Source organism: Dasypus novemcinctus, chromosome 5 (genome assembly GCF_030445035.2).
Source record: "Dasypus novemcinctus isolate mDasNov1 chromosome 5, mDasNov1.1.hap2, whole genome shotgun sequence".
Classification (NCBI taxonomy): domain Eukaryota; kingdom Metazoa; phylum Chordata; class Mammalia; order Cingulata; family Dasypodidae; genus Dasypus; species Dasypus novemcinctus.
The window spans coordinates 121,538,789-121,551,053 of record NC_080677.1 but is presented as its reverse complement, the minus strand read 5'-3'; the positions used below and the strand labels follow the sequence as shown (position 1 = coordinate 121,551,053).

Genomic DNA, 12,265 nt, shown 5'->3' with positions numbered 1-12,265 from the left:
GGAGTAGAATCATTGGGTCATATAGTTAACATCTTAAGAAGCTGTCATAGGGGTTTGTTTCCAAACTGGCTACAACATTTTACATTCTCACCAACAATGAATGAAGGTTCATATTTCTCCATATCTTTTTCAACACTTATCATTGTCTTTTTTTATCACTCTCACCCTCCCTTGCAGCTTTTTTGCTTGTTGTCTGCTCTCTGTGTTCATTCACTGTGCATTCTTCTGTGTCTGTATTTATTTATTTATCCTCCCTCCCTCTTGCGGCTCGCCTGCTGTCTGTTCTCTGTGTCATTTGCTGCATACTCTTTTGTGTTTCTGCTTGTCTCCCTTTTTTGTTGCATCACCTTAGCTCTCCACAGCGCTTGTGGGCCGGGCAGCACTCGGCCACACACAGGGCCAGTGACTCTCAGCATGTGGGTGAGCCTGCCTTCCCAAGGAGGCCCTGGGACGTGAACCCAGGGTCTCCATATGGTAGACAGGAGCCCAACTGATTGAGCCACAACCGCTTCCCTTATCATTATCTTTTTTGTTTTAGTCATTCTGGTAGATGTGAAGTAGTAACTCAATGTGGTTTCGACTTGCCTTCCCCTAGTGACTAATGATTCTGACCATCTTTTCATGTGCTTATTGACCATTTATATATCTTCTTTGAAGAAATGTCCATACAAACCCTTAGTCTGTTTCTCACTTGGGTTGTCTTTTTAACTTGAGTTGTAACACTTCTTAATATACTCTTGATACAAATCTTTTACCAGATACATGATTTGAAAATATTTCTCCCTTTCTGTGGATTGTCTTTTCACTTTTATGATGGTGTCTTTTGAAGTACACATTTTTTAATCTATGAAATCCAATTTATCATTTTTTCCTTTTGTTGTTTGTGCTTTTGGTATTGCTTCTAAGAAACCACTGCCTAACATACGGTCACAAAGATTTTACTATTACTAAATTGTCTATGAGTTTGATGGTCTTAGGTATTGTACTAATATTGGTATGATCCATTTTTAGTGAATTTTTGTATATAAGTGAGGTGGAGGGTCCAAATGCATTTTTTTTCATGTAGATATCCAGTTGTCTCAGCACCATTTGATGAAAATACAATTATTTTACCATTGAGTTTTCTTGACATCCTTGTCTAAAATCATTTGACCATAAATGTGAGGATTTATCTCCAGACCCTTCACTCCATTTCATCGATTCATATAGCTATCCTTAGGCCAATATCACATTGTCATGATTACTGTACCTTTGTAGTAGGTTCTTAAATCATGAAGTACGAATCCTCAAAATTTGTTCTTTTTCAGAATTGTTTTGGTTATTCTGGATCCTTTGCATTGCCATATATATTTTAGAAACTGCTTGTCAAATTCTGCAAAAGAAGTCATATGGGATTTAAAAAGGGATTGCATTAAATCTGTAGATCAGTTTAAGGAGTACTGCCATTTTAACAATACTACATGGGCTAGTCTAAAAACATGCAATGTCTTTCCATTTCTTTAGAGATTCTTTAATTTCTTTCAACAATCTTTTGTAGTTTTCAGTGTACAAGTTTCTTACTTTTCAAATAATTTGAAAAATTACTCTATTTAGTTTTTCTAAATTAGTATGTATCCTATTTCTAATCTTTAAACCTATCACTACTATTTCATTTTCCTATTAATTGAATTTGGCAATATATTAGGCTTCATTTTTTAATAAGTTTTGGACCACAGAGGGGTTCAACTATGGCAGGGGAGGAGCACTGGTGTGGGGTGTTACTGATGGGGGACACATGGTTGGGTTAAACATACTCGTCTCCAGGGTATGTTTATTAGATACATAAAAATGTTCAAATATACATTGGGTATTTTCATAATAGTTACAGTTACAAATGTTTTCTAATATTTGATAATTTTTATTGTGAGTAGGAATAGTTGCTTCTACATTTATAAGTTATGGATCTGTAATTTTCGTCTCTCGTTTGCTTTAGTCAGATTTTTATATCAAGTTTATATTGGCCTTAGAGCTCACCATAAGGAATAGATCTCTTTTTATTTTCTTACTCTCTCCTCTGGAAGAGTTTAAGATAAAACTAAAGTTTAGTAAAATTCTTCTGTAAGACCTCCTAAATTTGTTTTCTTTTCTTATCTTTTTTCTTTCTTTTCTTATCTTTTTTTTAAATATTGACATCAGCTTCATTTATAATAATCTCCAAATGGAAACAGCCTAAATGTCCTTTAACAGGTTAAGTGTTTAAAAAAAAACAGTGATTAGATGCCACTAAGTGGCAATGCCTTAACCATATGTGTGTTGTACAGGCACAAGGGCCTCTTCCATCCTTGTCAAGGGGAGTGCTAACCTTCTCTCCTTTCATAAAACACTAAATTTGTTTTCCTTTTAGAAAAATTTTAACTATTACCACTTCAATTCATTAATTTAAATAATTAGTAAGACTTCCTGTTTTTTCCCAAGTCATCTTGTCTTTTCCTAGGAATTTACAATGTCACTTAATTTTCAAATATACTAAAATAAAGTAGTGGATAGCATTTTTATCTTTTTAATATTGATGTTTTCTGTATCTGTATCTAAAGAGTATTTTTGCATTCATATTTAACTTATCTCTTTTATTCTTAATCTAGAACAAACTAGACACATCATTCAGAAAGAAGAGCACACTCAAAGAGATAAATGAAGATTGCTTCAATTATTTATAAAGTTTTAGGCAAGGTTAAAGGAACTACTAAAAGATGGTGAAACATTCAGATATTTGAGAAGCCATTGCCAAACTTGAAAGTGTAAAGCCTGAAAAGAAGAGTGCAGTTACTAGAACATAGTGAGTGGCACAACCATGGAAGAGGGAGCACTTGATAGGAACAGTGGGCTCCAGCACAAGGACCTTTGTCCAGCACAAAGATCATTCCAGTTTTACCTTTATTTTCAGTTTCATTGATTTCTTCCATATTTTTATACCTTTTCCACTCTATTCCTTAGTCAAAGCCCCTATAAACTAAATTTTCAGCTTGAAAAGTTTTTCAGATCATCCAGGTTCTGCCCAGTACCCATAAATTATTTTATCAATTTTCTTCAGTTTAGCATTTAGAACACTTTCAAATTTTCGCTTTATAAATAGCTTTGTGATGAGCATATTTGTACAAACGACTTTATACATTTCTTTACTAGACAGATTTACAAAAAGTATAATCACTATATTAATATATAGAAAGAAAGATATTGCCTAATTGTCCCTCAGAATACTATACCAATTAACAAATCCATCTTCAGTATATCAGAGTATCTTTGACCCCTCAGCCTTGAATTATCAGTTAACTACTATCTTTTTCAAAAATCTTTGCTAACTGGATCAGCACATAAAATAGCATCCCCTTTCAGTTTTAACTCTTTTTTATAACTTGCAAGAGAGGAAATATGTTTATAAGCCTTTTTCTTTTTTTAAGATTTATTTTGTATTTTTTCTCTCCCCTTCCCCCTCCCTCCCGGTTGTCTGCTCTCTGTGTCCATTCGCTGTGTGTTCTTCTGTGACTGCTTCCATCCTTATCAGCGGCACCAGGAATCTGTGTTTCTTTTTGTTGAGCCACCTTGTTGTGTCAGCTCTCCGTGAGTGCGGCACCATTCTTGGGCAGGCTGCACTTTCTTTCACACTGGGCGGCTCTCCCTACAGGGTACACTCCTTGTGCGTGGGGCTCCCCTATGCGGGGGACACCCCTGTGTGGCAGGGCACTCCTTGCACGCATCAGCACTGCGCATGGGCCAGCTCCACACAGGTCAAGGAGGCCCGGGGTTTGAACTGTACCTCCCATGTGGTAAGTGGACGCCCTATCCATTGGGCCAAGTCTGCTTCCTATAAGCAATTTTTATTGCTTCATTTTTAATTGCCTTCATGTCCTTTCTCCTTTCTCAATCAGGGTGTCCTGATTTTTCTTAATAATTTTGTAATGATTAAAAATAACGACTCATTTTCCTGGTTATATATGTTACAGTAGGAGTTTTTCCCTCAGCTTATCCATTACCATCTAATTTTATATGCCAGTTAAAATTTTATATTATTTATATATAAAATTAGGATTCTGTAGATACTACTTGGTGGTTTTGATATACAGAAGTTTTACATTTTATACAAATATTTAAATAAAATTTGTATAATTTTCATCCTTGATAGTATACTTAGAAATTCCTTCCATATCCCAACATTTTAAAATAATCACCTTTTCCTTCTTCTAGTATTTTATGGTTTCATTTATCATATTTTATTCTTTAATCAATCTCAAATTTAACATATTGCACAATGTAAGGTAAAGATAGATCTAATTTTACTATATTCCATTTGCCACTTGTTTCAGCACCATTTATTAACAATCCTTTTGAAAAAAGGTATGTATTTATCATAGTCTAAACATGCATATTTGTCTGACATTTCTATTTTCTTTATATTTCTATTGTTCTTTGCCAGTATAAATTTTTAAAATTATTTTTTAAAGGAAGTTTTAGGTTACATAAGTGTTACATCAAAAATAGAGGGGATTCCCACATACCTCATTCCCACCCCCTCCCCCTCCCACATTTTTCCCCATTAACAACATCTTTTATTTAGTGTGGCACATTTGTTACAATTGATAAACACATATTGAAGCCTTGCTACTAACCATGGACTATAGTTTACATTATAGTTTACACTTTGCATCACATAATTTTATAGGTTTTGACAAAATGTATAAATGGCCTGTATCTGTCATTGCAGTGTCATGCAGGACAATTCCAATGGCCCCAAAATGCCCCATATTACACCTCTTTTTCCCTCTTCCTCCCCACAGAACCTCTGGTGGCCACTGCCTTTATATCAATGATACAAGGTCTTCCATTGCTAGAATAAGTCTATTTTAGTACATCGTTGCATTCCTGCCTTATGTTTGCTCATTCCTCAATCTTGAGGATTTGGGATGGTGATGCCCACTCTGTTTCTGTTTGAGAAAAGTCTTAGATCCCATGGGGCAGATGGATGGAACTGTCTTGCTAGCAGTTGTAGATAATCTGTTTTTTGGGATGGGCATTGTCCATCATCATCCTTTTGTTAATTGTCCTGGACAAGTCTAATGAACTGGAGAGTAGGTATTGCAACTCTGCTGAGATTCAAAGCTCAACTAGCATATGAACAGAAGATTTAAGCCTCTGGGACATATATTTAACAATAGTGCTAATTATAAGTTCAAATAAAGGAGGCAGAAGAGCATGTGTAGGAAAATTACGAATGAGTCTAACTGTTACATTGGGGAGCATATAGAGACCCCTTCCATGAGGCACTGTTTACTGTGGCAGTCAGCGAGATCCTACTGAGACATGCATAAGCATAACCTCTGGAATGACCACCCGATCACTCTGAAATCTCTTAGCCATAAAAATTCATTTGTATTTAACAGTTCCCCCTTTTTACCAAGGTCTTTTTTTCTAAATGCATCACTAGGCACCTGGTAATAATCCCTCAGTGCCAGGGAGACTCATCCCCAGGAATCATGTGCCACATTGAGGGGGAAGTAGTGCGTTTATATGCTGAGTTTGGCTTAGAGACAGGCCACAGTTGAGTAACAAGGAGGCTTTCAGGAGGTAACTTTTAGGCAATATGTAATACTAGGCTAAGTTTCAATTTCACAAGAAAAGCTTCATAAGTACAACCATCAATATTAAGGCCCTGGTATAATGGTCTGTCTTCCTCCATTAGGCACTGCCCATGTACTCAGGGGATCCTTGCTACTCTACTAGAGAATGTAGCAGGACTTCCCAGGATGGGAATTCAATATTCTCTCAGTTATTGTGTGGGTCTCCACCCACCAAGACAATGTTCCATGACTACTTGAACATATTCATATTCCATAGAGGCATGCCCCAAGTACACCTTTTCCCATACATATCTCCATCACTGACACAAAAACAAAGCCAAAAAATAAACAAATAAAAATAAGAAAATAAAATATAATAAATAACAAATAAGTAAACAGTAAAAATTTTTTAAAGTAAAAAAAATTTTAGTGCATCTTTCATCATCTGTTGATGAAATCTGTTATCTTTTATTACAGTGACAATTTCCTCCATATGTTCCTCCAGTGTCTTATTTCAAAAATAAGTGTTTTATCTTTAAAGAAGCTTTAGGTTACAGAAAAGTCACATAGAAAATATAGGGAATTCCTATATACCCAACCCCCTCCTCCTCTCCCATTCTCCCCTATTAACATTTTATATGTGCATGGTACATTTGTTGCAACTGATACACAAATATTGAAGCATTGCTACTATATGGTCAATGGTTTACATTATGATTTACATTTTGCACCATACACTTTTATAGGTTTTGACAAAATTTAAAATGGCTTGTATCTGTCATTGTAAGAGCATGCAGAAAAAAATGCCCTATGTTGCATCTATTCTATTCTTCCCTCCCTCTCCCATAGTAACCTATGGTAACTATTAAGTTTCAATTTTTGAAGAATAAAGTTCATAACTGCATGCAATAATATTGAGAGCTTGAAATATTGGTCTGTTTCTTTCATTAGGCACTGCCTATGTTCTCGAGTGATTCTTGCCCCTTTACTTAAGAACATATTAATATGTTCTCCTCAGGATGGGAGTTTAAATATTCTTATTTATTATGTGGGTCTTGACCCACTGAGATAACACACTATGACAAAATAAACACTTTCATATTCCACAGAAGTATGCCCTAGGTGTGCTCTTTCCCAGTTATCCCCCCACCCCCTATGCCCTGCACCAGTAACCCTCCCTTGCCATATCTGCCAGAAGAACATTCCCACCATTGTAGTTTTAACCACAGACCTACAAATCCCAGAGGTCACCTTCTCCTTCCTCCAGCCCTCCCTGCAGTTCCATGGATAGTCCAACCCAAGCTCCCCATCCTCTTCCCCCTCATATTCCAGCACCATCAAACCCAATCACATCAGCACCACTATCACCCCCATCCACTGCCCAACCAACTGCTTCCACCTTATCATAGATCTTGCCCGTAATGAACATGGGCTCACCACCCTCTACTCCCTATCTCCTAATAACATATCTTCCAGACTCTAGTTCTGTGAGTCTGCTCAATTTGCTTATCATATCAGTGAGGTCATGTAATATTTGTCCTTCCGTGGCTTTTTTACTTCACTTAACATAAGGTGTTCAAGAGTCATCCCTGTTGTCCCGTGTGTTAAGAAGGTGGAATGGGCATCACTACCCCAGGGTCCTCAGGATGAAGGAATAAAATATGGATTAGGGTGGACTTGTTGGTATTCTACTACAGAAGTATTGTGACTCTAGCAATGGAGAAATTACGTCATTGATGTGGAGACAGTGGCCACAGGAATTGCTGAAGGCAGGGAGAGGAAAAAGGAAGTGTGATACGGGGGCATTTTCCGGACTTGGAGTTATCCTGTATGATATTGCAGGGACAGATGCGGGACATTATATATCCTGCCATATCCCACTGAATGGACTGGGAGAGAGTGTAAATTACAATGTAAACTATAATCCATGCTGTGTAGCAGTACTCTGGAATATATTCATCAATTACAATGAATGTACCACACTAATGAAGGAAGTGGTTAATGTGAGAAGGTGGGGGGGTGTGGGGAGTGGGGCATGTGGGAACCTCCTATATTTTTTGATGTGGCATTTTGTATAATCTGTGTATCTTTTAAAAATAAATGAAAATATATTTAAAAAATAACTGCATTCCTTCTTACAGCTGAGTAAGATGCCACAATTTGCTTATCTACTCATCTGATGATGGACCCGGGTTACTTCCAACTTTTGGCAATAGTGAATAATGCCACTATGAACATTGGTGTGCAAATATCTGTGTGTGTCCTTGCTTTCAATTCTTCTGGGTATATACCCCAAAGTGGGATTGCTGGTCATATGGCAGCTCTATAGTTAGCTTCCTGAAGAACCACCGAACTGTCTTCCACAATGGCTTGTGCCAGTACAAATATTTTAAATTATTTTTCCCACAGAGTGGCATGATGATAATATGAAGGGTAAATATTTATTGCTATTATTATGTGCCAAGCATTCTTCAAAGCACTTTATACCTGTTAATTTATTTAATCCTCATGACAAACCTATGAGGTATATAGGCCTTCCTGCTATAAAGTGATACAAGCATTCTTGTAAAACTTCATATTCTGGAAAATTGTGTACAAAAAGCAACAGAATTTCTGGGGAAAATAAGGATGGAGAAGATTACTCATAACCTATGCAACTTTGTAAGCAGAGTACTGACAATCCTAATAAAAATTCTAGAAAGTTATATCTCTTTTGGTCTTTGCATTGGGTATCAGTAGATTTTTCACAAACTGTAAACTGAGACTTTTAATTTTTCTTCCAAGATATACATCTTTGAGAAAATTTCTTTCCTAGAGATCAGATTCATTACAATTAAAAACCTAAACTAGAGTGTGTAGCTTTATCTAACAAAACACTTTTTTTAAAACACAGGAGGAGTGTCTTCACAGCTACTTAATCTACACTCACAGTTTCACCACTAACTCCATATTGCATAGCGCGTACATGTTCTTGAAGCCACCCACTTGAGGAAACCACTCCAGCAACATTTGCAGCTTTTAGCTTAAGATGTCCATCTATTGCTAAGGCTTTTTTGTAAATTGAAAGTTGCCCCTGATAGTTTATTTGGTTTTCAATCAATATGCTTAATTTTTTTCTATTTCCACTATTTCTTTTGCCTCATGTGAACAAATTTTGTGTTAGATACTTTCTTTTTCTCAGAGTCTCTTCAGGTGTATGCACCATTTGACACCTTTAACCAATTATGAGTGTATCACATTACCTCAAAACTATTGTCAAGATTTGCATTGATTATTAAAACATTTCATAACTTGTTCACTACCATTATGATTTTTTTTTTATTTTTTATTGTAGTGACATATATACAACTCAAAATTTTCTATTTTAATCACTTGCTGGTATACAATTCAGTGATATTGGTTACATTCCCAATATTGTGCTACCCTCATCAACACGCAATGCCCAAACTTTCAACCTAAAACTCTTAGAGATTAATTTTGAAAGATAATATAAAATCCTATTCTTCTGCATTCTGCTGCAAAGTGTCGATCTGATCCTTGATCTGCTATCTCTCTTTGAAAAATCTGCAAAATGCCCTTTTGTCTTTGATATTCTTAAATTTCTCTATAATGTGTGTAAGTCTGAAGGTTTTCTTTTCCAGCTCCTTTTTCATCAGTGTTGATTGGCATCCTTTGAGCCCTTTGAAACCAGGGTTTGTGGGGTGTTTTTTTCCCCATCTTTCCTTAGCTCTTTGTAATTCTTGGTTATTAGTTCACCAAATATTTCATCCCTTCTGTTCATATTTCCCTCTCCTTCAGAACTCCTGTTTTACTGATAATTGTCCTATTATTTCTCTGTGCCATATAGCTTTTCTTTTCTTTTATATCTTCCATCTCTTTATTCCTTCTGAGAGAGTTCCTTGAGCTGACTCATTACTTCATCTTAAGCTATATCCATTCTGTGATTTAACCCAATTGTTGAGTACTTTATCTCACCTAATTTAAACATACATATTGCAAGAGCCAAAGGTGAATTAGACTTGTGCTGTCAGCAAGGTCAGCCAACCAGAGGCTTCCAATGAGAATTTTGGATCTTGAAGATATGACTCAGAGACACTTTCACAGAGCCAGCAGTAGCATTAAGGATGCAATACTAACATTGGAAATGTGAGTGGTAGGGCCAACACTGGTTTCTGTCATGTTACCTTGGTTGTGCTCTCAGTTGTTTAACCTCCTCTTAGTGCTCATCCTTATTCTGAGATGGATTCTCCTTTGAGTCTTTGAAATAGCTCCTTTCTTTCCACCAGAAATACTAAATATATAAAATAAATATATATTTTTATATATTATATATAATAAATATATAAAATATATAATAAAACAATATATAGGAGTAATGGAGAAAGAAATGGCTAAGTGTTACTGTTCATTTTCTACTTTTTTGTACTGTTTGAATCTTTTGTTAGCCATGCTCATACATCACATTTTTATTATTTTGAATTTTCCCTGAACTGCATCTACACACATAATACATGCACATATGTACACAGATTCAGCTGCAGATCTGAGAATGCAAAGTATAAAGGATTTAATTACCTAGGATTCTATTCAAGAACACAGATTTGCCTCCGGATTTGTTTCCTTGGATGAAACACAAAGTAGCCTCACACCCTTCATGACCTAGATCATGTACGGAAAATGAAGGAAATCCAAACACAAAAGGGAAAATGCAAAGTTTTGTCCCAAGAAAAGTAAGTCATAGAAACCTCAATCTGTCATGATTCTGGATCTTGGTATCCCACCAATACCAGATTTGAACAGTTAGTTGCTTATTCTGTTTTAAAATACTCATAAATTTTGACATTCCAGAGGTTAATTCCAGTATGAAGTCTTACAAATATGAGCAATGAGGTACTTATGGTTTATTGGAAAGACCACACAAGACTTTGAGTCAAAAAATCTGGGACTGTTCTACCTGCATCAATCACCAGCTGATAGCCTTGAGCAAATCACTCGAGTCTGAGCTATACAACCTACAAAATAGAAATAAAATTACTAACTCACAGAGTTTCAATGAATATCAAATGAAATAATGGACTATATATATAAATGCCTGATAAATCCAATACCAATATTAGGTACCAGTGTTATCATTATTTCAACTGGTCACAAGGTTATCTATATAAATTTAGGGATGGCATAATGGAAATCCTTCCTGCTACAAAAATATAACCAAGAAGAAGCATCTTTCTATTTGAAAAGAGTGCTGTGGTTACTCTCATATCAAGAACATAATAGATATACTTGACATCACACAACTTAGTGATACCAGCAGAACCAGTTCCCCCTACATGATGACTAAAATCCATATGTGCCTACCCTGTACCTTAATTCACAGCTCTGGGGGAAAAGATAGGTGTTAGAATATGAAATGAAAGAGATGTGCATGGTTAATAAAACATGAAAAAAAAATTAAATACACCAATTATTGTCCTTTGGATTCCAGACTCCCTGAAATAGACCAAAGGAAATGTGTTCAGACAAGCCTGATGGAAAGAAGGATGGGAAAATGAGTAAATAGAAGGATGGAATTTAAAGGACAGAGGGACAAGCAAGTTCTTTAGAAAGGAATCATGATATAAAGGAATGAGTTCTGACCAGAAGACATGAAACCGAGGTCTGGTTCCAGCACTGCCACAGGCTTCCTATGAAACCCTGAACAGGTACTGTCCCTCTCTGGGCCTCAGTTTATTTTTAATATAAAAGAGTTGTAAGACTAGTTAATGAAGTTAACCAGTCATTTAGAAAATATTTACTGTTCATTATGTACCAGGCAATGTTGTAGGCAATAGGGACACCGGAGGAAATAAAATAGATGCAGCTTCTGCTTCCATGGATTTGACCTTCTAAATGATCTCCATCAAGCTCAAAGATATTGTACTCTAAAACTCCGACTTTAGCCTGTGGAGAGGCCATTGTGGACAGATTTGTTACCTGATCAAAGAGCATAAGACTTGAACTCATCAGAAAGCATGATTCTTCTGGCTACTTTTCTAAAACAAAAGCACTCTCCCACCTTTCCCCACACCATCCTGGACATTGAAACTTAACACAGAATATGGCAGCCAATTGGCTTATATCATGAAAGGCAAATCGAGGGCACAAAGAAACTTCCAGAAATATAAAGAAAGTATTTTCCTTTGTTTTATTTTCAATCAGATAACTAGGCCATCATTACTAGAGTAGAAAAACGTAATAATTATTTAATAATTCTTTTTTTAAAAAGCTTTTCTAAATGATCAACATTAATAGATCAGTGGAACACCATAAAATTAAAGGTCACTATACTAATTGTTTCTAATCTTTGTATCCTATAATATGAAAAGCACAATTAATATGTATGATATAAAAAGTAAATTATTTGCTTGACATGAAGATAATATAACACCTTTTATCAAACATAAAGCTCCAGCCTTGATTGCTGTGATACCTTAAAATAATGTACTTTGAAATGCCAAAAAAGAAATAGCATTGACTTTAATTTTCTATTTCCTGTTGCCCATTAATTGCTTTGGTATCAAAAAAGGAAAATTTTTTAAAACATAAAAGCTTTTTTTTATTTTGAGAGAGAGCGCTAACAAAAAAGCATCTCCAAGAAATACCCTGACCAGACCTTTCTCCTGAGATCACAGTCC

At 35.8% G+C, this 12,265-nt stretch overlaps 1 non-coding gene across 1 annotated transcript; it reads right to left on the bottom strand.

Moving 5' to 3' along the window:
- Positions 1-2,240: 2,240 nt before the first annotated feature.
- LOC111759387 (U6atac minor spliceosomal RNA) lies at positions 2,241-2,363 on the bottom strand. The gene has a single exon (XR_002793384.1). It is a non-coding gene; the product is annotated as a U6atac minor spliceosomal RNA (small nuclear RNA).
- Positions 2,364-12,265: the final 9,902 nt, after the last annotated feature.